Here is a 27,429-nt window from a genome sequence, read left to right on the forward strand (position 1 = left end):
GAACCATTCAGACCCTGGATTCCAGTTTCACACTGGTCAGGATCTGGCCTTTCCTTCACCACGGCCCTAACAAGTCTCACAGGCCTGATGCCACGATGCTACTTTCCCTTCTCCCAGGCTCCCCAGTGGCCTGTGGGCCTGTAGTGGACTCGCTGGTGCTCCGGGGTTTGACTGTTGCCAGGCAGACCTTGCTTTTCACCTCCTGCATGCACTGATCCCACGGTGAAAAAAACGCCCTCGACACACACACACAATCTGATAACATGTTCTGACAATGACATGTAGACCTTCCACCCTGACCACACTCTCAACAGACACAATAATGGCCGACACCCCCACAGTCAGACAACGCAGGGACACACAACTGTGTACAGATCATATGACTATATACTTTCTGACCACATAGAATTGGTGACACACATATAGTCATCATATAAAGGGAATCTGGCTGTGCATGTGTGTTTTGGTGTTGAGGCGTTTCACATGTTGCCATCAACATGACAACCCAGGGCTTAGAGGGGAGAGGCTCAAGGCACAGAATGTGTGCTGATGCCCATCAGAGCCTGGCAGTGCTCGTTCTTGGTATATTGTGTAAGAGGCAGGTGGAGCCTAAGGATCTGCATACTAAGTGTTTGATACAAACATACCAGCCAAAAAAAAATTTTTTGGTAGAAAAAAATGCAGAAAATTTAGCCAGGGTCCCGTGAGAATGCATGAAGGATTCAGTATGAGTCCAAACTGTCAGCTGAGGATTTTTCCTCAGAAGATTCATATTGCTCTTAAAACTTGCATATAAATGTTGTATACATATAAACACTGAAGCATTCTTTGCGTTAAAATATTTCAAGTAGGGGTAACCTGGATGGCTCAGTCGGTTAAGTGTCCAACTTTGGCTCAGGTCATGATCTCACAGTTAGTGGGTTCGAGCCTCACATTGGGCTCTGCACTGGCAGTTTGGAGCCTGGAATCTGCTTCGGATTCTGTGTCTCCCTCTCTCTACCCCTCGCCTGCTTGTGCAGGCTTGCTCGCTCTCTCTCTCTCCCAAAAGTAAATTTAAAAAAATAAAATATTTGGCGTGCCTGGGTGACTAAGTCGGTCAAGCGTCCGACTTCGGCTCAGGTCATGATCTCACGGTTCATGAGTTCGAGCCCCACTGACAACTCAGAGCCTGAAGCCTGCAGCCTGCTTTGAATTCTGCGTCTCCCTCTCTCTCTGCCCCACCCCCACTTGTGCTCTGTCTCTCACAAATGAATAAACGTTAAAAAAATTAAATAGAAATAAAAAATATTTGGAGTAAAAGAAGTTCAGTTTCTGCCATGACTGAGTAGATTTTATTGGTCTTACCCATAAAAAGCAACATCAAAACCTGATTAAAATATACAGATCTTTGAAGATTTGTCATGTTACCTGTTTAAACAGGAGTTTTTGAGGTACAATCCATGAGACTAGGGAAATCCAATGAGATGATTGGCACATCCACACTGGATTTTCTACTGAGGCAATTGAAAATTAGCGGGGTGGGAGAATGAAATTCCAGGAAAAAAGATGGAGCCTTTCTGGGCTTGGTAGAAATAAGTTTGAATTTTGTGCATGCAAAATATTGGGGCTTTTGCTTCCAGATAAGGTGTGAGTAGAGGTGGAATAACAGTAGAAATTAAATATTCACTTAAAAGGTGTATTTGTTAAAGTCTAAAACGTTGTGGAACCAGAAAGGATTACCTGAACTGAGATTCCACCCGGGGAAAAGCCTTCGTTAGTGGAGGTGAGATCACCAGACATTTCCACACCTGAAGAAATTGCTTAGTATGGACACTGACAGTCTCAGGGAGAAAGACATCACCAGGGAATAAAAACAAGCTGATAGGCACATAGACTGTCGTGGCAGCTTGAAATCAGCAAGAGTCCCCCCAAACGGGGCTGCTTTTCTTTACAGGCTATTAGGTCGGGACTGGCAAGAAAGGTGGTGTAATACAATCCCATGGTTTTGGGAGATTACTTCCAACAGCAGGAAGACATCCGCAGTGATTTTAGAAGAATGAACCTGAAGGCATGAAGGTCAGATTCACTCCAAATCAAAGTGGCAACACAGGCAGAGCGCATTCCGATTACAGAATGGGGAAAATGTGATGTGTCCCAATTCTATCTGCCTAAGGAAGGGGATAGTCACCATCTCTATGTAAAACAACATCAGTGCCAGCGTCTCCCTTTTAGAAGATCTCAGAGCAGCGCCCTGCCGGCTCAGTCGGTGGAGCATGCAACTCTTGATCTCGGGGTTGTGAGTTCAAGCCCCATGTTGGAAATCAAGATTACTTAAGAGTAAAGTCTTCAAAAAGAAGGAGAAAAAGGAGAAGGAGGAGGAGGAGAAGAAGAGGAAGAAGAAAATCTCAGGTATACAAGAAAAAAGTAAGGAAACGTGATGGGAGGTGGGAGTAAAGGACAAATATAGACAAGACCAAAAAACCCATGCATATTTTTAGATTGGTGTCACAAAGAAAGGAATTTACAATAATTATGTTAAATAGAGTAAAGTAATAAAAATATATTTAAATAGAGACAAGTGCAATGGCTCTGGTTTTAGCGAACTCTGGTCTATAAGTGAAATTAATGGAGGAGGTTAACAGGCTTTACATAGAAAACCAAAGTAGTGGGGCGCATGGTGGCTCAGTCAGTTAAGTGCCCAACTCGGTTTTGGCTCAGGTCATGACTCACAGTTCGGGCTGATGGCGCAGAACCTACTCGGGATTCTGTCTGTCTCTTTCTCTGTCTCTCTGCCTTTCTCTGTCCCTTCTCTGCTTATGCTCTCTCTCTCTCCCTCAAAATAACTTTCAAAAAGTTAAAAAAAAAATAGAAAACCAAATTAGTGAACTCGTGGATGTTTATATGAAATATTCACACAAAAGCCCAAGAGATAAAGTGGGGGAACTGAGAAAGACATTGTAATACCCTTCAAAAAGCACAGGATAATTAGATTCTCAGTGTTCCCACATATGAAAGAGGGATATTAGTCATTTCTAAATGAACAGTAGGAGCCAGTTACTGCCTTGTCCTCCTGAAAGAGGAGAAGCCCTCTCTCTCTCTCTCTCTCTCTCTCTCTCTCTCTCTCATCTCGGACTTCTACATGTATTTATGGGAGGGACTAATACGGGACTCATTCCCATTTAGTGATTTGGGGATTCATGGCTGTTGAGAAAAATCAGATTTTCATAGCTTCTTTCTGCGCTACGAGTTTTGCCAAACAGTATACAGCCTGTCACTAGAAGAGATGATGATTTTTTTACATGATTATTTAGATTCAAGTTAGTTGACATATAGTGCAGTACAGGTTTCAGGGACAGAATTTAGTGATTCATCACTTACATACAACAGCCAGTGCTCAACACAAGTGCCCTCCTTAATGCCTGTCACCCATCTAGCCCAACCCCCCACCCACGTCCCTCCATTCATCCTCAGTTTGTTCTCTTTATTTAAGATTCTCTAGGGGCGCCTGGGTGGCTCAGTCAGTTGAGCGTCTGACTTCGGCTCAGGTCATGATCTCACGGTCCGTCAGTTCGAGCCCCGCATCGGGCTCTGTGCTGTCAGCAGAGCCTGGAGCCTGCTTCGGATTCTGTGTCTCCCTCTCTCTGCTCCTCCCCCCACCCATGCTCTGTCTCTCTCTCCCTGTCAAAAATAAACTTTAAAAAGATTCTCTTATGGTTTGCTTCCCTCTCTGTTTTTATCTTTTATTTCCTGTCCCTAGGCATACCTGTTTGGTTTCATAAATTCCACATATGAGTGAAATTATATGATGTTTGTGTTTCTCTGATGACTTATTTCGCTTAGCATAATACACTCTAGTTCCATCCACGTTGTTCCAAATGGCAAGATTTCATTCCTTTTGATTGCCGAGTAGTATTCCAGCGTGTGTGTGTGTGTGTGTGTGTGTGTGTGTGTGTGTGTACACACCAACTTCTCTTTTATCCGCTCATCAGTCGATGGACCTTTGAGCTCTTTCCATAATTTGGCTATTCTTGATAGTGCGGCTATAAACATTGGGGTGCATGTTCCCCTTAGAATCAGCACTTTTGTACTGTTTGAATACCTAGTAGTGCAACTGCTGGGTTGTAGGGTGGCTCTATTTTTTAACTTTTTTGAGGAGCCTCCATAGGGTTTTCCACAGGAGCTGACAGTTGGCTTTCCTTTCAATGATGCAAAAGGGTTCCCGGTTCTCCACCTCTGTGCCAGCACCTGCACCTGTTGTTTCGTGAGTTGTTAATTTCAGCCATTCTGACAGGTGTGAGGTGGCATCTCCTTGTGGTTTTGATTTGTACTTCCTTGATGATGAGTGACGTTGAGCATTTTTTCATGTGTCTGTTACCCATGTGGATGTCTTCTTTGAAAAAGTGTCTATTCATGTCCTCTGCCCATCTCTTCACTGGATTAGTTGTTGGGTCTTGAGTTTGAGAAGTTCTTTATAGATTTTGGATACTAACCCTTTATCTGATATGTCATTTGCAAATATCTTCTCTCATTCCGTCGGTTGTCTTCTAGTTTTGCTGATTGTTTCCTTTGCCTTGCAGAAGCTTTTGATCTTGATGAGGGTCCAATAGCTCATTTTTGCTTTTGGTTCCTTTGCCTCCGGAGTCAAGTTGAGTAAGAAGTTGGTGCGGCCAAGGTCAAAGAGGTTGTTGACTGTCTTCTCCTCTAGGGTTTTGATGACTTCCTGTCTCACGTTTAGATCTTTTGTCCACTTTGAGTTTATTTTTGTGTATGGTGTTAAGAAAGTGGCCCAGGTTCATTCTTCTGCATGTCGCTGTCCAGTTTTCCCAACACCATTTGCTGAAGAGACTGTCTTTATTCCATTGGATGTTCTTTTCAGCTTTGTCAAAGATTAGTTGGCCATACGTTTGCGGGTCCATTTCAGGGTTCTCTATTCTGTTCCATTGATCTGAGTGTCTATTTTTGTGCCAGTACCATATTTTCTTGATGATTACAGCTTTGCAATACATCTTCTGGTCTGGAATTGTGATGCCTCTAGGTTTGGTTTTCTTTTTCAGGATTGTTTTTGACTATTAGGTCTTTTCTGCTTCCATACAAATTGTTTGTTCTAGCTCTGTGAAGAATGCTGGTGTTATTTTGATAGGGATTGCACTGAATATGTAGATTGCCTTGGGTAATATCAACATTTTAACAATGTTTGTTCTTCCAATCCATGTCCATGGAATGTTCTTCCTGTGTGTGTGTGTGTGTGTGTGTGTGTGTGTCTTCTATTTCTTTCATAAGCTTTCTATAGTTTTCTGTGTATAGATTTTTCACCTGTTTGGTTAGGTTTATTCCTAGGTATTTTATGGGGTTTGGTGCAGTTGTAAATGGGATTGATTCCTTGCTTTCTCTTTCTGCTGCTTCATTATTAGTGTCTAGAAGTGCAACCGATTTCTGTGCATTGATTTTTGTCATGGACTATGAGTCTGGAGTTCTCTCTTGTGCAGCAGAAGAGTGGACACAGAAGTGAATACAAGAGAGGCTAATGTCCAGGAGGAGACGAGAGCCCCAAGCAGGGGTTTCGTCTCCATATTTATTGAGCTCACGAGATATTACCCGTGTAGTGAACGTGAAGAAAACAAGATCTTACACACGTGAACACAGAGCAAACAGTCACATAGTAATCATTAACTTGTGTGAGTAAGAAGCAAAGGGTCTGGGGGGCATGTGGAGTTTGTGATCAAGGTACATTGGCACCAGATGGAAAGTAATTTCCTTCAGGTGATATAACAAGTTTCCTTCGTGATCCCATTACAGTATCTCACTAGCTAACCTCGGGCGTTTTCGCCCCGTGGTGGTGGCTTCCCTCCCTAAGCATTTTTCTATCCCATTACGTAAATAGAATCTATTTCCCCAAGATTTTAAATCCTGCGACTTTGCGGAATTCATGGATCCGTTGTAGCAGGTTTTTGGTGCAGTCTTTTGGGTTTTCCACATAGAGTATCCTGTTGTCGGTGAAGAGTGAAAATTTGACTTCCTCCTTGCTGATTTGGATGGCTTTTATTTCTTTGTGTTGTCTGATTGCTGAGGCTAGGACTTCCAACTCTATGTTGAATAACAGTGGCGAGACCTTAGGGAGAAAGCGTTTCTGTCGCCTTCCTGACCTTAGGGGGAAAGCTGTCAGTTTTTCTCCCATGAGGGTAATATTAGCGGTGGGCCTTTCGTATATGGCTTTTATGATCTTGAGGTATGATCCTTCTATCCCTACTTTCTTGAGGGTTTTTTTTTTTTTTTTGTCAAGAAAGGATGCTGTACTTTGTCAAATGCTTTCTCTGCATCTATTGAGAGGATCATGTGGTTCTTATTATTTCTTTTATTAATGTGATGTATCACATTGATTGATTTGTGGACATTGAACCAGCCCTGCATCCCAGGTATAAATCCCACTTGATCCTGGTGAATAATTCTTTGAATGCCTGTTGGATCCGGTTGGCTAGTATCTTGTTGAGAACTTTTGCATCCATGTCCATCGTGGATATTGGACTGTAGTTCTCCTTTTTAGTGGGGTCTTTGTCTGGTTTTGGAAACAAGGTAATGCTGGTGTTGTAGAATGAGATTGGAAGTTTTCCTTCCATTTCTATTTGTTGGAACAGCTTCAAAAGAATAAGGGTTAACTCTTCTTTAAATGTTTGGTCGAATTCCCCTGGAAAGCCATCTGGCCCTGGACTCGATTTTTGGGAGATTTTTGATTACTAATTCAATTTCATTACTGGTTATGGGTCTGTTCAAACTTTCTATTTCTTTCTGTTTCAGTGTTGGTCACTTAGATATTCCTAGGAATTTGTCCACTTCTTCTGGATTGCCCAATTTACTGGCATATAACTGCTCATGATATTCTCTTACTTTTGTTTGTATTTCTGCAGTGTTGGTTGTGATCTCTCCTCTTTCACTCGAGATTTTATTTATCTGGGTCCTTATTCTTTTTGATCAATCTGGCTACGGGTTTGTCAACTTGTTAATTCTTTCAAAAAACCAGCTCCTGGTTTCATTGATCCGTTCTACTGGGTTTTGTTTTCGTTGTTTTTTTTCACTCGATATCATTGATTTCTGCTCTAATCTGTATTCTTTCCCATCTTCTGCTGGTTTGGGGCTTTGTTTGCTGTTCTTTTTCCAGCTCTTTAAGGTGGCAGATTAGATTGTGTAGCTGAGACCTTTCTTCCTTCTTTAGGAAGGCCTGGATTGCTGTATACTTACCTCTTATGACTGCCTTTGCTGCATCCCAGAGGTTTTGGGCTGTCGTGTTATAATTTTCATTGGCTTCCATGTACTTTTTAAAACTGTTTGTTTATTTTTGAGAGAGAGTGCGAGTGGGAGAGGGGCAGAGACAGAGGGGGAGACAGAATCCCAAGCAGGGTCCAGGCTCTGAGCTATCAGCACCAAGCCCGACACAGGGCTCAAACTCACGGACCTGAGACGGTCACGTAACCGACTGAGCCACCCAGACACCCCGGCTTCCATGTACTTTTTAATTTCCTCTTTAATTTCTTGGTTAACCCATTCATTCTTCAGTAGGATGTTCATTAATCTCCGAGTATTTGTGGCCTTTCCAAATGTTTTCTTGTGGTTGATTTCAAGTTTCATATCATTGTGGTCTGAAAATACACACCGTATGGTCTCGATCTCTTTGTACTTGTTGAGGGCTGATTTGTATCCCAGTATGTGATGTCTTCTGGAGAATGTTCCATGTGCACTGGAGAAGAACGTATATTCTGCTGCTTTAGGACGAAATGTTCTGAATATATCTGTTAAGTACATCTGGTCCCATGTGTCATTCAAAGATATTGTTTCCTTGTTGATTTTATGCTTAGATGATCTGTCCATTGTTGTAAGTGGGGTGTTGAAGTCCCCTACTATTATGGCCTTATTATCAGTGAGTTTCATTATGCTTGTGATTATTTGATTTATATATTTGGGTGCTCCCAAACTGGCGGTATAAATGTTTAAAATTGTGAGATCTTCTTGGTGGATAGGCACCTTCACTATGATATAATGCCCTTCTTCATGTCTTGTTACAGTCTTTATTTTAAAATCTAGTTTGTCTGATATAAGTACGGCTACTCTGGGTTCCTTTGGCGACCATTAGCATGATAGATGGTTCTCCATTCCCTTACTTTCCATCTGAAGGTGGCTTTGGGTCTAAAATGGATCTCTTGTGGGGCACCTGGGTGACTCAGTCAGTTGAGCGTCCGACTTCAGCTCAGATCATGATCTCGCGGTCTGTGAGTTCGAGCCCTGCGTCGGGCTCTGTGCTGACAGCTCAGAGCTTGGAGCCTGCTTTGGATTCTGTGTCTCCCTCGCTCTCTCTGCCCCTCCCCCGCTCATGCTCTCTCTCTCTTTCTCTCTGGCAAAAATAAATAAACATTAAAGAAATTGAAAAAAAAATAAAATGGATCTCTTGTAAGCAGCCTATAGATGGATCTTGTTTTCTTATCCATTCTGATACCCTGTTTCTTTTAATTGGAGCGTTTAGTTCATTGACATTTAGAGTGACTACTGAAAGATATGAATCTATTGCCATTGTGTTGCCTGTAGAGTTTGGAGTTTCTGGTGATGTTCTCTGGTCCTTTCCAGTCTTTGTTGCTTTTGGTCTATTTTGTTTTGTTTCATCCTTTCTCCCCTCAGAGAGTTCCCCTTAAAATTCCTTGCAGGGCTGGTTTAGTGGTCATGAACTCTTTTATTTTTTGTTTGTCTGGGAAATTCTATCTCCCTTCTATTTTGGATGACAGCCTTGCTGGACAAAGGATTCTTGGCTCCATATTTTTCTGATTCAGCACATTGGATATGTCCTGCCACCCCTTTCTGGCCTGCCAAGTTTCTGTGGATAGGTCTGTTGAGAACCTGATCTGTCTTCCCATAGAGGTTAAGTGTCATAGACTCTGGGTCTGGAGTTCTCTCTTGTCCAGAAAGAGAGTGGATGCAGGATTACAATGAGAGAGAGGCTAATGTTCGGGAGGAGACAAGAGCCCCGAGTAAGGGTCCTTGCTCCATTGTTGTCAGGATCAGAGGCTTACAAGCATGATGGATGTGCACAAAGGGACAATGAAATCGTGAACATTAACTCATGGGTGTGAGGGGAAGGGGATTTTGAAGATATGTGCTGTTAGGGGTTTGGGTCAATACGAAACAAAATCCTGGCACTGACCAGAAGGTTGTTTACAGCAGACGTGAGGCACCACCTCTGTTTACCTAAACTGGCCTAGGGGATAAGAAAGACAGAGTATGCTACCTCAGGGTCAACAAGGCATCTTTCTTTTGCTAATTAGCTCAGCTCTGGGCAATTTTGCCCTTCTGTGGTCTAAAGTCCTGTTTTCCTCTTTTTGTCCTTCCTTTCCTTCCCTCCTTCCCTCCCTCCCTCCTTCCTTCCTTCCTTCCTTCCTTCCTTCCTTCCTTCCTTCCTTCCTTCCTTCATGTGAAAGCAGCTTTCTGCTATTGTACTAGATCAGGGGGCGCTTCCGCCCTGAATACCTAACCTTATTTACCTAATCTTGGATGTTTTCATCTTGAGATTTCCTATTCCTACACCTTTGTCCTATACTGGGGGCCTTTGCCCTGTTTACCTAATCTTGTTTACCTAATCTCGGAGGCGTTCATCCTGTGGCTTTCTATTTCTTTATGCCTTGTTAACCCATTGGTGTAAGCTCAGGGAATTCCTAAGCTTATTCCCCACAGTTAAGGACTTTTTTCCCCTTGCTGCTTTCATCACTCTTTCCTTGTCTGTATATTATGTGAAGTTGACTATGATACACCTTGGTCATGGTCGGTTTTTGTTGAATCTAATGGGAGTTGTCTGTGCTTCTTGGATTTTGATATGTCTTTCCCCAGATTAGGAATGTTTTCTGCTATAATTTGCTCACAAAAACCTACTACCCCTTATTCTTTCTCTTCATCATCGGGGACTCCTATGATTTGGGTGTTACTCCTGTAAAAAAAATTTTTTAACAGTTTATTTATTATTGAGAGACACAGAGAGACAGAGCATGAGTGGGGATGGGGGGCGGGTAGAGAGAGAGGGACATACAGAATCCAAAGCACGCTCCAGGCTATGAGCTGTCGGCACAGAGCCGAACGCGGGGCTCCAACTCATGAACTGTGGGATCATGACCTGCCGACTGAGCAACCCAGGTGCCCCACGGTTATAGCATTTTTAATATCGTCCTTACTAGCTTTTACTTCTTTTACCCCTGCAGAAAAGGATTCTATGCTTTTTTTCAGCCCAGCTAGTATTCTTATTATCGTGGTTCTATATTCTAGTTCAGACATTTTGCTTATGTCTGTATTGATTAAGCCTCTGGCTGTCATTTCTTGCTCTTTCTTTTGGGGTGAATTCCTTCGTTTGTCATTTTGCAGGAAGAAAAAGAATTAATAAAATGGAAAAGTTAAAAATTAAAAACAACACAAAAAATCAAATAAAGGAATCTAGACCCTAGGTGTGTTTGGTCTGGTTGCTGAAAGAAGCTTGACAAAATAGAGATAAAAGGGAAAGAAAAAAAAAGTAAGAAAAAGTTTAAAAACTACAAAAAGGATATAAAATAGAATAAAATGAAATGAAGAAAGAGAAAAAATTACCAAAAAATAAAAAAGCATAGTAAAAAGAATTTCAAGAAAAATTTAAAGAAAAATGAAAAGAAGCTTTTCTCTTGTTTTATCCAAGAAAAAGAAAAGGGGGAAAAATAGCAATTTAAACAAAAGCAGGAAAAAAAACCCACAAATAGACGGACCAGTAAAACAGAATGAAACCCGAATGAAGTTACCTCACGTTTCCCCTAGGACTCAAACTATGAAGCACTCGATAGTCCATACACTAAGCAGCGGGAGTGACTTCTGGTGGTCCTCCAGGGCTTGGTCGGTGCAGTTGGGCGGGGCTCGGTGTAACTGCTCCGTTCTCCACTAGGAGGCGCTGCTTAGCTTACTGCTGCGGACCCGTGTGGTGCGTGTGCGCATGTATGCACATGCACAGGAGAGGTGTAAATGGCTTCACCCAGCCTCCTAGTTTCTGGCACAGGAACTCTACGCTCTCACCGACCCTCAATCAAACACCCCTTCTCTGTCTCCAGCTTCCGTCCACTCCCTGCTTCTATACTGCCCGTGTCCAAGCTGTCAGCCTGCCAGGCAGGACCTCCCTCCTGAGTTTTACTTCAGATGAGGCTGTGTTTCCAAACCCTTAACTCCTGAGGCCCCTGCAGCTTGGACCCACTCTGACTCTCTGGGGCAGGGTCTTGCAGAGCAATGGTCAGGTGCCACCTTGCCCCAGAGAACATTCGTGTGATTGCGCTGCAGCAGAGGTTCAGAGACTGTGGCCAGGTGCCTGCTTGCCCCAGAAAAAGTTCATGCAATCGCACAGCAGCAGAGGTTCAGAGATTGTGGCAATTCACGACACACAGCCCGCACCAGGTTTTACTGAACTCTGGCATTTTTGTTCTAATACCAGCAAACGTGGCTGTTCTCCGGGGCTCACTGGGATCTTTGCCTGTGGGGAAGCCATATGGCCTCTACCACATGCCCTCCAAGCAGGGGAACTACTTCTCCCCTTGTGGCCCACAGACTCCTTGGAGCCAACTGCCTGTTGCTGGGGATTCGCCCCTCCTCCCCACCAGAGCATGGCCAGGCACTGACCTCTGAAACCTCAGACTCTGCACGCCCCTGTTTATAGAGTCGTAATGGTATTAAAACCCTCTCCTTTCTCCTTTTCTTGTTCAGTCACTGGTGAGTGTTTCTACTCTTTCTCTCTAGCTACTTTTGGGTGGAGTGCTTTCCCTCTACATTCCCCCCATCCCCCGCCCCTTCTCTGTCCTCTCTCCACAAAAACAGCTCCCTACCCTCCGTGGCTTCTCTCTCCCCCAGTTCACCTCTCACACCAGGTACCCGCCAAGTTCTGTGGCTCAAGTTGTGCAGATTATTGTGTTAATCCTCAGATCAATTACCTATGTGCCCAAAATGGTTTGGTGCTGACCTAGCTGCATTTCAGGGATGAGAGAAGCCGAGAACTTCCATGCTGTTCCGCCATCTGGGAACATGAGGTTTAGTTCACTTAAGTGTGTGTGTGTGTGTGTGTGTGTGTGTGTGTGTGTGTGTGTGATGCCGATGTCAATTCAGGAAGAGAAGGTTGGATACCAATATTTCTACAGGCTGACTTATATTTGTGGATATTTCTGAAGCTATTTCCTTTATGGCTAATGTGCACTGCTCTGTGGGCATTTTCCCTAAGATTCTGCTCAATTTAGATAAAATAAAAAGTAAAACTAATTTCTTTTGATTAAGTCTTCAAGATCCAAAATCCATTTAGTCAATTTGAACTCTTTCAATTACAAAAATGAAATATCATGAAGGGTATTCCACTTAAGACATCTTATTGATCTCCAGAGGTTGTATAAGCAATTACCAAAAACTTGGTGGCTTCAAAGGAGAGAACGTCATTCTCTCACAGTCTGGAGATGAGAAGTCAAAATCAAGATGCTATTCAGGCCACATTCCCTCTGAGGCCAAGTCAGTGACAAGGGCCAGGCAAAGTGCTCCTATATTTCTTGGCCTCTATTTACCAAAGAGGAGAAACAGACTTTGGTGTCTTCTCTTCTTAAGCTGTAGCTCCTCTTCCCAAGTGTTATGACTTCCAGATATGATTTTTTTTTTTTTTTGGTCATTGCAAATTACATGGTGCACCAGCATTACTCGTTTTCTAAAAGGACCTGATCATCGTAACATGTGTGAAAGAATTCTCTTGTCCACTCAAAAATATATCGAATTTAATACACCAAACAGAAGAACACAGGGGAAGGGATGAGAGAGAAAGAGAGACAGAGAGACAGAGAGATAGAGACACACAGAGAGAAGCAAACCTTAAGAGGCTCTTAACTACAGGGAACAAACTTAACTGATGGAGGGCAGGTGGGCGGGGGGGGGGGGAGCGGTGGGCTAGATGGGTGATGGAAATTATGGAGGGCGCTTGTGATGAGCACTGGCTGTTGTATGTAAGTGATGAATCACTAAATTCTAATCCTGAGACCAATCTCACCCTACCTGTTAAGTAACTAGAATTTAAATAAAAACTTGAAGTCAAAAAGCAAACAAACAAGGGGAGCCTGGAGGGCTCAGTCAATTAAGCATCCAACTCTTTTGATTTCAGCTTAGGTCATGTTTTCACCGTTTATCAGTTTGAACCCCACGTTGGGCTCTGCACTAACAGCATGGAGCTTGCTTGGGATTCTCTCTCTTTCTTCTCTGCCCCTCCTCGGCTTGCCCACGTGGGCTCGCTCTCTCTCTCAATAAACAAACAGTAAAAAAATAAAAACAAACAAACAATAGAGGGGGAAAAACACAATTTCGGTGGACCCTGCCGTTCCGACACCTGGTTGAGTGAGAGATACTGACACATTACAGCCACAGCTTAAATGAGGGCGCACTGTTCCCTGCATTTCCAAATTCCAACCTCAAACTGTGTATCAATGTCACAAATCCACAACAAACGTGTCCTGAAACAAGTGAACCTAAAACTACCTTGCAGTGTAATGTCCCAGTAGTACCAGTTAAAATTTGGCAAATAAACGACGGGTATAGGATATGTACTCATATTGGGAAGGGAGCTAAAAAAAAAAAAAAGATTTTACAAAGCATGAAACCAGCCACAGGATGTCTCTTGTTAGCATTTCTAGGCCACACCTTGATAGACAAATATGTTGATAAAAACCTTCATGATAGTTGTATATACGGACCATATGGAGAGAGTTCAGGAAGTTTAGAAGCACAGTGATGGACAGCAATCATCCCCAAATAATTTGCTGGTGCCACACACATTCTGGCTGGTGGGGAAGAAGTCCTCCTACATGACACCCGAGCTCAATTTGCAAAATGATCTTCCACATCCTAGGAAAAATAATATCCATCAGTGCTTGACTCACTTGATATTACTCTGAAAGCAAAGTGGACACTCAAAAAGGACTTCCACGGGGAAGTTGGAAACTCTCAAGTCAGTCTGTCCAGAAAGGGAGCAATGGAAATGGGGGAGGTGGAGAAAGTGCTGAAATGTGTGTCTATCCGTTGAGGGAGGCAGGGGAAGGAGACAGGCTGGGCTGAGTGGTCTCTCTGCAGAAGAGTGACCACACCCTAAAACCCTTAATCCCACCTCCAGCCTGTGGCTGATTGGATGACGTGTTCCTAGTCGCGTGGGTGGGGCGAGCAATAAAGGGGCTGGGGAGAGGGCCACAGCTATCATTCTGAGACAGGTCTCCTGAGAGAAGCATCGCTCTGCAACGTGAGGCTCCACATGGGAGATCCTATGAAAGCTCTTTCTGGAGACATGAGGGCTGTTTTGTCCTACTGCCAAGAAGAGTTTCAGTTCAACGTCTTTCCCAAACTCAAATCTTGCTGCTCAAATATAGGTGGTGCTGAAGTGCACAGGGGACCCACTCTACCTCAGAAGCCATCACCATCATCGCAGACACTCTGCAACCTGCCTAACGGTTGGGCTCCCATGTCAATAGGTCTGCCCCCCCCCCCCCCCCCCCCGCAAAGAAACCTGTGAGTTGGAGGAGACCTTCTGTGGTTGGGGCTGGACTGCAGAACCTGGGGAACACGTGCTATGCGAATGCGGCCCTGCAGGGTCTGACGTACACACCACCCCTCGCCGGCTACATGCTGTCCCAGGAGCACTCCCGAAGCTGTGGGAGGCAGCCATTCTGCGTGCTGTGTGCTCTGCAGGCTCACGTGACCCGGGCCCTCTGCCGCCCTGGAGATGTGATCCGGCCCCGCCAGAACTGCTGGCTGCCTTCCACACACACACAAGCAGGAAGATACCCATGAGTTTCTGATATTCACTCTGGATCCAATGCAGCAAGCGCGCTTGCGTGAGGACAAGACTTCAGGAGCCCCTCTGTCTGAGGACCTCACCCTCATCTGGCAAATCTTTGGAGGGTACTGGAGGTCTCAAATCCAGTGTCTCCACTGCCCTGGCGTTTCCAGCACTTTTGACCCTTACCTGGATGGCAGGGCAGCTCAGAGTGTGAGCCAAGCCTTGCTCCAGTTGGTGAAGCCTGAAAAGTTGGATGGTGAAAATGCCTATCATTGTAGTACTTGCCTAGACAAGGTACCTGCTTCCAAGACGTTAACTTTGTACACTTGCCCCAAGGACCTAATGCTGGTATTGAAATAATTCTCAGATTCCACAGGCAGCAAACTGGCTAAGGAAGTGCAATATCCTGTGCGCCTTGACCTGCGACAGTGCGTGTCTGAGCAGAAGGCGGGATTGATAATTTACCTGCTCTATGCCGCGCCGGTGCATCCGGGGAGGAAATGTCACAGCGGACATCACTTCTGTTACATCAAAGCTGGGAATGGCCAGTGGTACAAAATGGATGACACCAGTGATGTGACTTCTGCCCTGAGCCAACATGCCTACGTCTTCTTTGACACCCAGACGAGTGAATTGGAAAGAGACCATGGGAGTGAACCAGGCAGTGGGGAGACCACATCACTCCAGGGTGACCATGCAGAGATGGCTGTGGCCCAAGGGGGGGTGGGGGGGTGGCTCACACAGACCCCAGCATCAAAGTTCCAGAGGTGGAGGACCACGTGGAAGAGACACCAGTGCAACCAATCACGTTAGACCAGTGGAGAGTCTTCCAAGAAAGCCACCATCCCAAGTCTGAATTCAACCTCAGGAAAACAAATTTGTTCTTCCCGCCCAGGCAGTCCTAATTCACCAGTCCAAATACAGAGAGGAGATGGAAAAGGATCATCCTGAACAAAACATCTACCGGCTCAACAACTTAGCCAGGGACATCCCACCTCAGAGGGCAACCAACATCGGCAAAGTCCCTTGTCTCACAGGCAGAGCCCGAGTTTCCAAGAGGAAGAACAAGAAGGGACAGAGGTCTTGGGAAGCAGTCCAGGGATCTGAGTGCAGGCTTTAATGCACACACCTGCACACATACACACTCAGCCACAAACATTCACTCACGGCCCCTTGTAGGACATTATGTGTGATCTGGACATGTGGAGGGGCCATCTATCTGGCTGTGTTCATGACATATGGCATTCAACTTGACCTGGAGAATACTGAGCTATAAGGCTGGCTGTCTATGATGATGTTATTGGAGAGTTTTAGGTTTGTTACTGGATATTTGGAGGATTTCTCTCCTCCGTCAGCACCAAGGAGCACTGGGGAGCTATCGGAGCCTGAAAGGGCCAGAGGAAGTGGCCAGTCGGGCATGAAGGGTGGAAACAAGGCTGAGCACCTGGAGTCCCTGTGAAAATGCCTGATACTCACGGTTCTATCATCCCATCCCTTACTCTCTGTTTATTTCTAAAGTACATCTGCCCAAAGATATTCACGTGTGGACGCTAGGTAAAGATGCGTTTGGAAATATCCAAACATGCACCAACAGAAGAAGGAGTTTGAAACAAACTCAGTGCTTCCACACAGAGAAATGGCAAACGACCAAGAAACTGGATGAACTACAGCTCCAACTGAAGGCAGACAGACTTTTCAGGAAGTTTTTGTGTCAAAGGGGAGGAACAGAAGTAAACAGCAATTGATTAATTGTGCAAAGTTTTTACTTGCATAAATAATATATATTCTGTAAAATCTACACATGTCAACGTGAACATTGGCTAATTGCTTGGAAATGGTAAGCAGCAAATAAATGCTTGTTTTTCAGGAGATAAGTGGGTGAAGCCTTATTGGCTCGTGTTGATTAAACTAGGCTCCCTTAACAATCACCCTCCCATGAGCCTGCAGAGAAGATGGTGGAAAGGAACCTTCTCCCACCTGTAATCGCTCAGCCACCAAGCAGCTGTATCCTGTCCCGCAGAGTTTGCTACCATCCCCCATCTGACAATCTCCTACACATGGGAGGAGGCACGGGGATTTCCGGTCGGTTCCATTACAATCTCGGTCCTCAGTTGTACACCTCAGAGAAACAGTCCCAAATGGACACCTAGGCAGCGATGTGGTATTCAAGGTCAGGGTATGGATGGATGTTCTAAGTCATAATTATATTTCTTGGGAGAGAGAATGACTAAATATGTTGTTGAATGGGAAATTAGTGCATGATCCTTAAATTCCTCCTATGTGAGTGGGGCCACATAGGAGCAATCTGGTCATTTGACAAGGGCATTGAAAGGTAAACACTTGCTTTGTTCAGTCTGTGTTAAACATAGAGATGTCACATTTATTAGAAACTAATGTCAGCAGTTGAACTTTGTACAGGAAATCCTATTTAATTCTAGATTCTCAAATATCATAGCTGACAAAGGTAAAAAGATACCCTTTTTTCTTTTACAATATATTGTAAAATTTTAAGTCCAAGTTAGTTAATAATTAGTGCAGTCTTGGTTTCGGGAGAATTTAGTGATTCACTGGTTACATGTAACACCTAGTGCTAATCCCCACAAATGCCCTCCAGAAAGCTCATCATCCACTTACCCCATCCCCACACCCATTTTCCCTCTAGCAACCCTCTGTTTGTTCTCTATAGTTAAGAGCCTCCGGGGGCGCCTGGGTGGCTCAATCAGTTAAGCGTCTGACTTTGGCTCAGTTCATGATCTTGGGGTTCATGGGTTCGAGCCCCGCATAGGGCTCTGTGCTGGCAGCTCAGAGCCTGGAGCCTGCTCAGATTCTGTGTCTCCCCTCCTCTGCTCACGCGCTCTCTCTCTCTCTCTCAAAAATAAACATTAAAAATTAAAAAGAAAACACAAAAAGAGTCTCCGATGGCTTGCCTCCCTCTCTGATTTTATCTTACTTTATTTTTCTTTCCTTTGCCCTATGTTCTTCTGTTTTGTTTTTTATTTCACATATGAGTGATGCCGCTTCACTCTTTAATTAAAAGAGTTCAACTGGGCTAAATGGATGTTAGAGCCTGAATGACTTTAACCAATGAAATCCATTTTTACTTTTGATTTGACTCTTAATTGGGCAGAATCTTAGGTAAAATGCAAATAGTAGTGTATGTGCACCAGAGCCATAAAGGGAAAAGCCTCAGAAAACTAACCACTCTAGGTCAACCTGTGATTTTGGTATCCAACCTTCTCTTCCTGGATTGACATCTGCATCACACACACACACACACACACACACACACACACACACACACACACACACTTTGAGCTGGATCTCATGATGGCATCCATAGGCATCCTTTGAGCTCCCAGGACGACTATGGCCAGCTCCTCCTGGCTGACCTTCTGCCATGTGTTCCACCCACACCCGAGGAAGTCCACACACCTGGCTTTGCAATTCACAGGGGAGGTCACAAGACAGAGTGTTGCACGGTGCTTTCTGACCAGAAGGGGGCGTCACTGGCCAGCACAGGCATTACATAGGCTTCCAGGAGGACCTGACATTGGGCAGTTGCTCAGCCTGGCAGGTCTGAGTCTCTATGCCTTGCACTGCAGCCTGGGCATTCTCTGGGGCATAAAGGGTACCATGAACATTTACAGAAGGTCCGGTGGGCCCAGGATTCCCTCCTTGTGACTCTTAATTTTGGCCATGCTGGACTCTGGACTTTGAGCTAACGTAGAGAACACTGAGCTGCTCAGGCAGCTGGTGATATGTTTTCCCACTGTTACAGAAACTTTTCTTCCAAAACATAAATCCAATTCAGTCATGATATTAAATAATCAAAATGTTGACAATTAGCAAACTGAGGTTGCATATGGGAAAACCAGTAGGTGCCCTCACTTGAGAGGATGACGGGACAATTTCGGCAATAGGAACGCTGTTACTTGGCCTTGCCAAATCCAGCCAAACTAAACTTCTGGATTTCTCAGGGAAATCTTAATTCACAGATTCCACCCTTCAATTTATAAGGGTATTAATGAGGCTACAGAAAAAGCAGTATGTCTGTATTTTTACATGTTCATGTGAGCGCATACGCATCCCTAAAAACTATGCCTGAATAGCGAACATTTCATTGTTCGTGAGATTAAAATAAAATGATGTGTTTCCTAAAAAGTGCATCTTTGACATAGCTTTCAATCCGCAACTGAAACAAAATATTCAGAAGGAGAGAGCAAAAAACGGGTAAAAGAGTTAAACTACATTCTATTTTCAAAATTAATATAATCTGTCAAAGAATCCAGGATACAAACATAATGACAACCGTGAACTTAAAATATACTTAGAAAACTAAACAATTAAGGGATGTGATCCACATTTACCTCAAAGGCATCTGAATTTATATATCACTAACAAAGTATGGAAGAGGATGGAACAATATAAGTAAGAGGAAGACACTCCATAAGTAGACAATAGATACACGAGGAAGACAGGAGAGATAGATGATAGACACATAGACAGATAGAGATGACAGAGAAATAGGTGGCATAATGGTCCTTTTGAGGCAATTTGCCAGCCTGACAACCCACTTGGAAGATCCTGGGCTGGTCTGAGCTTTGGAGACTGTGGGGAAATAGGTTCCACTTACACAAACGCGTTAGAAAAAGGCTTAGAGCGGAAAGCTGCCACCACGGGGCGAAAACGCCCAAGGACAGCTGGAGAGATGGTGTAATGGAATCACAAAAAAAACTTTTATGTCACCTGCAGGAAATTACTTTCCATCTGGCGCCAATGTACCTTGATCACAAACACCACTCGCCCCCCGGACCCTTCCTTCTTACACACACAAGTTAACGATTACTGTCTGATTGTTTTCTCCACGTTCACGTGCGTGAGATCTTGTTTTCTTCACGTTCACCACGTGGGTGATAGCTTGTGAGCTCAATAAATACGGCGACGAAACGAAAGCCCTGTTAGGGGCTCTTGTCTCCTCCCGACATTAGCGTCTCTCGTATTCGATTCTGCATCCCCACTCTTGCCGGACAAGAGGGAACTCCAGACTCATAGTCTGCGACAGGAGACCAGGAGAACCTGGGGTGTCATTCCAGTATGAAGGCCGGCAGTCTCAAGACCCAGGAGGAACGGACATGTCAGTACCAAAGCATTCAGACAGGAGCAGGTGTCTAGTCCTGGGAGATGGGTCAGCTTTCTGCTCCAGAAAGGCCTCGAATTGACTGGCTGAGGTCACTACACTGAGGAGGGCAATCTGTTACCCCAGTCTAATTATGTCAGAGATTCAAATAATGTCGAAAACTTTCCATTAAAACCCAGCAATTTTATAAGAAAAGAGGAAAGCCTAATGGAAACCGTAATCCTTGAAAAACCATGTCCAAACTTGCTGTGTGCCAATGGATATTTTAAGAACAGCGAAACACGTGGTTTTTCCCTGGCCCCCACTGACCCCCCTGCTCCCCAGTATCAGCTCTGCTCTACTCTACTTGGGGAGAGGCCCTGAGAGTGAATGGTGCCACACTGGCCGGGTGGGAGGGGAGAGCCTGCCTGGGGGTGAGGTGCAGCCAGTTGAGGCATTAGGGGATTGGGAATGGGTGTGATGATGGGTGGGACAGGGAAGAGGATGGTGGGTGTAAGGGTGTGGCAGTGGCCTCGTGCCTGGGAGACTGAGTGAGGCCGGGCTGAGGCTGGAGGAAGCTGTGGGCGGGGCTGGAAGGCACCAGGCTGGGACTGGGCCGTGGCTTTAGGGACATGGACAGAGGCCACGGGAGCAGCCTCCTGGGGAAGATAGGCGAGGCAGATTCAAAAGTCCATACGACGTCCAATACACGCCAATCTTCAAGTAGGGAAACTACCCAGAGTGCCGACGGCATTGCAAATGGAGGCCCTCCACCTAGGCTAGTGGGGGCGGTTAATTGTTGGACAGCTCTGGAAGAAAGATGTTCGCATGGATTACAGTCAGGAATGCCCAGATGATAGGATTCCACCTTTCCACTGTGGACTGGCTCTTAAAGATCACAGAGACATCTGCCTGACACCGTCCATGGCTGATGGCAGGCCACAGGACATGGTGGAAATCACACCAATATGAAACAATGGGAGGAAAGGCTAAAAGGGAAAGTCCTAGTTGATGGCCAGGGATGGAAGGATGGATCCAAAACTAGGAGACTAGAAGACACAGAGCCCCACGGGTCAACGTGGGCACTGGCCGGAACAATGACTGGGTCACAAGACAAAGTGCCAAAGAAGCTAGTCCCAAGGGGGCACCTAGCATAGGATAACATTCCTCTGAATGTCCTAGCATAGTCAACATCTGAGAGACAGAAGGGGGAACATGGAGGGCAGGGTGTGTAGTGAAGGACACTGGAAATACGCCATGGTTTGACACATGGTTTCAAAATGAGAAGCCTGGACATGGAGGGTGCTGATGAGCTGACAACAGTGTGAATGTACATGATGCCAGGGGACCCCCACACTTCTGTGTAGGTAAACAAGGAAAACTAGGTTATGAATGAAACAGGCATACACAGACATGTCTCTTTTTCCTAGAGTAAATGAGCATTCTGAAAAGTCTATCTCCATATACACACTATTTAAAAATGCATGAGAACGCTAAAGCACAAGGATTAGTTCCTAGTGTCTACAAGTGAGGACCACAAAGCTGACTGGATTAAAGTGCCTGAAAGGTCACGTGACTTTGGGTCAGGGAGGGAGGGAAGTGTCCCTTACTGACCCTTCCTCGGGCACGCTGGACGCTGAGTCTCCTCCACTGGAGTCTGCCTGCTTCCCACCTGTCTGAGCCTCTACTGACAGACAGGAGGAGCACATGTGCCTTTCAGGCAGGTTTCTGGACAATGTGAGCCTCACATTTAGCCGTCACAGAAACAGGACAGTGAGGAAATTGATGCTGTGATGTGCGTTTACTCACCAGGTTAAGGACTCCTTAGTGCTGAACAGTATTCTGACAACAGAGAAGGATGAAAGGCATGGGCTCTAAATGTTCCTGATGACATGAGGCTCAAATTCCAAAGGAACGGAACCCCAGAGTCTGATTTGTGTGGAGTCATGAAGGAGCAGTGACAGCATCCAGCTCAGTTTCACTGTGGGGACTGAAAGCCTGAAGTATTAGCTCGTTTACTGGAAGTTAAGATCCTTGTGGGTTCAGAGTGGGGCCCTGAAAACATTAAGTAAAAAGAGTTCAGACCCTCAGTTGGGAAGCTTCCAATTGAGTAGAGGAGAACCTAGGTTTTTGGAAGTCAATTTGTACTTGAAAATGGCTTCCTCTTGTGTCAAATGGGAAATTCAGATGTTGTTTTTAATTTTCTTTCCCATTTATTTATTTCTGAGAGACAGAGAGAGACAGAGCACGAACAGGGGAGGGGCAGAGAAGAGAGAGACACACAGAATCCGAAGCAGGCTCCAGGCTCTGAGCTGCCCGCACACAGCCCTACACGGGGCTCAAACTCACAAACCTCGAGATCATGACCTGAGCCGAAGTCAGACGCTTAACTGACTGAGCCACTCAGGCGCCCCAGAAATTCATCATACTTCCTTTTCCACATTCAACTCTGTGTGCCACAGAGGGTGTTGCCATAGCATCGATTCTGGTGTCCGTCGGGGTTAGGACTTTGTGTGACTTTGCTTCCGGAGTACATTGTGACAGGCTTCATGGAAGTCTCCCCAACGAGTCGTTCAAGACCACCTCACTTGCCTTGCCTGAGGGTGCCCTCCTGGGGTTGGGTCCTCGGGAGAGTGTGCAGGACAGGCAGGAAGGAGAGGTCACACAGGGCGAGGACTCTGTTTGACCTGGTGGTTATGGCTCCCCCTCACGCCTCCTGGGAGAAGAAGGCACATGAAGGAGTCCTGTGTCTGTGTGAATGACTGTCCTTTTTCATTAGACTCAGGAAATCCAGAAATCCGTATCCGAGGGAAGGCTGACGTGAACCTCCAAGGAGGTGGGGCAGATGGCGGGTGGTCACTGTGGACCAATTCTCCTAAAGTTCTTTGTGCGATCCCATTTCTCCATTCATAATTAAACGATGGTGCCACTCAGGAATCTGGTGCTTGGCAAGTGCTTGGATTTCAGCATAAGAAACCTCAGGGAAGGACAGCATCTCCTACAACACACATGCTTCTCTTCATCTGCGTCTGGGGATGAGCTCCTCTCCAGTTGATTCTGCTGAGATCCCCTCCCAGGGGGAGAAGACGGGAAAACCCTGAAAACGCTTGTCCAACTCTGACACAGTGCCCAGTGCTTTCCTGCCCCTAGCACTTGTCACTCTCCCTCCAGCCCAAGGGTCTATGAAAATGCCACACCTTTTGTTTGGGGTTTCCTCAACAGTGAGACCAAGCCCACATTTGTGTTCACCCGATCCGTGATCTGTACAACATCCCAGGTGATGAGGAATAGAACGGGGTGGGGGGTGGGGGAGTCAGAACTTCTGCGGCTAAGGCTCTTGCTTGTGCCACCACAGTAAGTCATTATAGGCTTAACTCTTTCATTTTTGACTTGAGGCTTTGTCTGCTACTCTGACACCTGGCAACTCAGATGTCTCTCCCCAAGGTCAGCTCAGCTCCTGCCAGGACAAACACATGAACTGTCCTGGGCCGTGGGGGTGAAGAGACGGTGAAATGAGTTCCATGATGGGACTGTGAAAAGGGATGAAGCATCACGTGGGCTGGCAGAGGGTGCAGGCACAGGGAACGCAGACTTTTGAGACTGTCAAGAACTGCTGGCAGAGGGATTAGAAAAACACCATGACGGACATGGGTCACGGGCACAGGGGTTGTGCCCTGAGGACATGGGCGTGGCGATACTGGAGAACAGATTTGGGCTGCGGGCACATGGGGTGGAGGCCCCGGAGGGCACACACGGCCGGCAGGCACAGGATTTGAGGAGACAAGAGGGAAGACGTAGGACTCAACTAAATCAGTGCTTAGGCGTCCATTTAGAGACTGACATGGACACGGCTGAATACAGGCAAGACTCAGATCCGTCATGTCGGTTTCCTTCTCAGGAAGTAAGAAAAAAAAAAAATACAAACGCTGGAATAATACAGAAGTAAGAACATAATAAAGAGGATAAAATAATGACACAGAAAGAGACAATATGAAAATAAACAAGGGGGAAGTTGTTATGGTTAATAATAATATTCATAAACCGGTAGCAAACGTGCTAAGGAACAGAAATGGAGAGTAAACCAAACTACTGATACTAGGCAGTCCGGATATTCTCTACAGAGCCTACAGACATGGACAAGACCAGGACACATTCTGCCCATAACCAGCCCACTTCCCTGCAGGGTCCCTCTCATGGAGCACCGCTTCTTCCCAGGCCACAAGCCCAGGATCCCCACGTAAATGCGCAGTGAAAGGGCACACCCTTGCCAAGTTCCCCCATATCATGTTAAAATCTATCTACAACATGACTCTTTGATATACATACATACATACATACTGTGATGGATTCCCACAGTCAAGCTAATTAACACACAGACCACCAGTTGGAAATCCGAGGAGAACTTTTGACTTCCCCAAAACTGAGCTACTAATAGCCTAGTGTTGCCTGGAAGCCTTCCCGATAACATAATCGGTCAGTTATCACGTATTTGTAGGGTATGTGTGTTACACACTGTATTTTTACAACGAAGTAAGCTAGAGAAAAGAAATTGATATTGAGAAAACATAAGGAAAATATACTTACAACGTTTTACTGTATTGAAAAAAAGCCACGAATAAGTGGTCCCATGCAATTCCAACCTGCGTTGTTCAAGGGTCGACTGTGTGTGTGTACACACATACGTACACACATACATAGGTACATACACGTTTGCGTGTACGCGTGGGGTCTCCTCCCACAGCATCCAAACAGGCCTGTGCTTGTCTACGCAACCAAGAAGACATCTACCCTGGGCCCTATTCTCACAAGTCAGCTGCCGGGAAAGAAACCTGGTATGAGACCCATGCGTCCTACAGGGTCTCCCATCAAAAAACCTGAACTGAGCTTCACCTCACTTCAGGGACAAAAAAATAAGACAGGAAGTGGCTGTCACTGATGCCCTTCTGCCAGCATCCAAGCACTTTGGCCAGGATCCTGCCCTCATCATCACGCTGACACACAACAGGCCTCAAGTTTGCTCCCGTGACGTTCCCCTGGCTGCCTCTAAACCACGTAGCCTGAGCCAGTCCTAACCCAACAGACACAAATCAAGTGTCATAATATGCCCTCAACACTGAACTCCCATCCTGCTGCATGTATACGGGGCCAGGACTCTAAGCTCAGCCTCGAGGCATCCGGCAAGAGATTTGACCAGATGCCCGTCCAGACGCGCCTTAAGCCCCCAAATAAAGTAAGACACATTCCATGCCAGATCACCCAGGAGAGCACTCAGAGACCTGATCTGGAGGCTGTCCAGACTCTCCAGTTTCTGTCCACTACAAATGGACTTGGACCAAAAGCAACACCCCACATGACCAGGAAGACACCAGCCCAGGTCCTGATCACTGACCTCTGGCCTCCAGGCAACAAGGCCTCCCCTTGAATGCTGTCTATACCTGTACCGTGCCTCCTCCTCCTTCACCACCCAGCCATGTTCTTGGCCGTCCTCAGGATGGTCTTCACTGGATAAGACAACGGTTAATGGAGCTCCAGATTCAATGGCGGCTCTCATTCCATCCTCCTGGGAAGCAGGAGCCCTCAGTTTCTTGTTTGCAGACACTGTCCCTCTGTCCCCTCGAGGGTCCTCTGTGAAGACCTCTGGTCTCCTCTCTGAGAAGGACTGGGAGCGAGTGACTCGAGGGGACTGTGAGCGAGTTGACAGGAGGAAGATCTACGAACAGCTGTTTCTGGTTGTTCAGTGCTTCCTCAGCTGCGGTATGTGTGCAAATGGCGGGACACTGCAGATGATGCTTGGGGGACACACACACAGACACTGCATATTTAGTCACGTAAACTTAAACTGTATGTATGTAAACGGAACTTATTAAACTGGCATATAGATTATTTTTAAATTAATGAATTTTATTAAAAATGAGTCAAGTTGTGTGAGTAGGGTTTAAGCTGTAATATAAAGAGAATACTATGAAATTCACCTGCATGGGGTCTGCAAATGATTAAATTTTGATACAGTCTGGGAAAAGGACCCATCTATATGGTGTGCATCTTTTCAGCAGTGTCCTCTCCAGAGACAAGAGTCTTTGACTCTGCTGAAGTGTTTCAGTGGAAACCATGGTGGGGAATACTCTACTGTCTGGTACATTTTGATTATTAAACACCATTGAAACTGTGTCTTTTAAGTTATTTCACTACCAATAAAATTCTTACAAATACGATACACTGTACAAGTATTTTAACTTTGAAGCATTGGAGATCATCTTGTAAATCATTTTCATTCTTCAAAGTTTATTTATCTGAGAATAAAAAGGAGCTTGGTAGGACCTGTGTCTTATTAAAAACACTAAACCTTAGGCACAATTCAGCCCCAATGCATCAAGATATGCATATAAACAATATCCCCAAGTGGATCTTATGTATATTAAATTGTGAAAAGCACTGTGTGCAAACCGACTGGCAGTTTTTCTCAAATTGCAAACAGTTGTTGGGTTTTAAAACTTTTTGTTCCCTAGGCACTGCCCTAAAGATACCAATCATTTGTTGTTGGTTTGTTTGTTGGTTTGTTTTGAGGCCTGGGCCTTGAGGTTTGAAGTCTCCACATGATGGTTACGGGCAGCAAAATTGGAGAACCACTGGAGTTGGTGGTGAAAATACTGCAGCACACGCATGCTGTCTATATTTTCTAACTTTGGAAAATCCCTAACGAGCATCAAGAAAAGTTGTATGGCTCTGGACGACAAGGATCTCCTTCTGAAGAGCAAGTAACTTCTCCTTCCTCCCTGTCTAGCACTTACCTCAAAGGTGCTTTGGTCTTTGGACGGGAATCTTGTCCATCGAGTGCAGGCTGCCTCCTGTAGAACAAGAAAACGTCCGTGAAAAACACGGGCAAAGGAAAGAAACCCAAGGCTGGACCAGCCCCAAATCCACTGTAACCCATGCAATGGTCCAGTCCCCACGTTGCTTGGGTCACGGGCTGTCTATTTTTCGTGCTAGACTGTGCTCTCGTCGTCTAAATCCTGCCTCATTACCGTTTCGCCGCTTTTCGCAAAAACAAAATAGCATGGCTCTTCATTTCGGGCAATAATGAAAGGGTCTGGAAAAGCACAGGAAATTCCTCTCCCTCCTGCAATCTTTTAAGGACCACTGGAGTTAAAGCATTTTAGGGTCTGGTTGGCTCAGTCGGTTAAGCGTCTGACTTCAGCTCAGGTCATGATCTCACCACTCATAGGTCCGAGCCCCGCATCCGACTCTGTGCTGACAGCTCAGAGCCTAGAGCCTGGAGCCTGCTTTGGATTCTGTGTCTCCCTCTCTCTCTCTCTGCCCCTCCCCCACTCACACTCTGCCTCTCTCTTTCTCAAAAATAAATAAACATTAAAAAAAAAACTTGAAGGGGCGCCTGGGTGGCTCAGTCGGTTAAGCGTCCGGCTTCGGCTCAGGTCATGATCTCACGGTTTGTGACTTCCAGCCGGGTGTCCGACTCTGTGCTGACAGCTCAGAGCCTGGAGCCTGCTTCCGATTC

The 27,429-nt window shown here is 45.5% G+C and overlaps 1 long non-coding RNA gene and 1 pseudogene across 1 annotated transcript; one reads left to right on the forward strand and one right to left on the reverse strand.

Annotated features, from left to right (window-relative positions):
* Nucleotides 1-14,308: 14,308 nt before the first annotated feature.
* LOC122237764 lies at nt 14,309-15,920 on the forward strand (annotated as a pseudogene).
* A 3,113-nt stretch (nt 15,921-19,033) lies between these two features.
* Nucleotides 19,034-27,121, reverse strand: LOC122237808. Its single transcript, XR_006216446.1, has 2 exons — nt 26,705-27,121; nt 19,034-21,971 (listed from the first exon to the last, which is right to left on the reverse strand). It is a non-coding gene; the product is annotated as an uncharacterized LOC122237808 (long non-coding RNA).
* Nucleotides 27,122-27,429: the final 308 nt, after the last annotated feature.

This window comes from Panthera tigris, chromosome B1 (assembly GCF_018350195.1).
Source record: "Panthera tigris isolate Pti1 chromosome B1, P.tigris_Pti1_mat1.1, whole genome shotgun sequence".
Taxonomy (NCBI): Eukaryota; Metazoa; Chordata; class Mammalia; order Carnivora; family Felidae; genus Panthera; species Panthera tigris.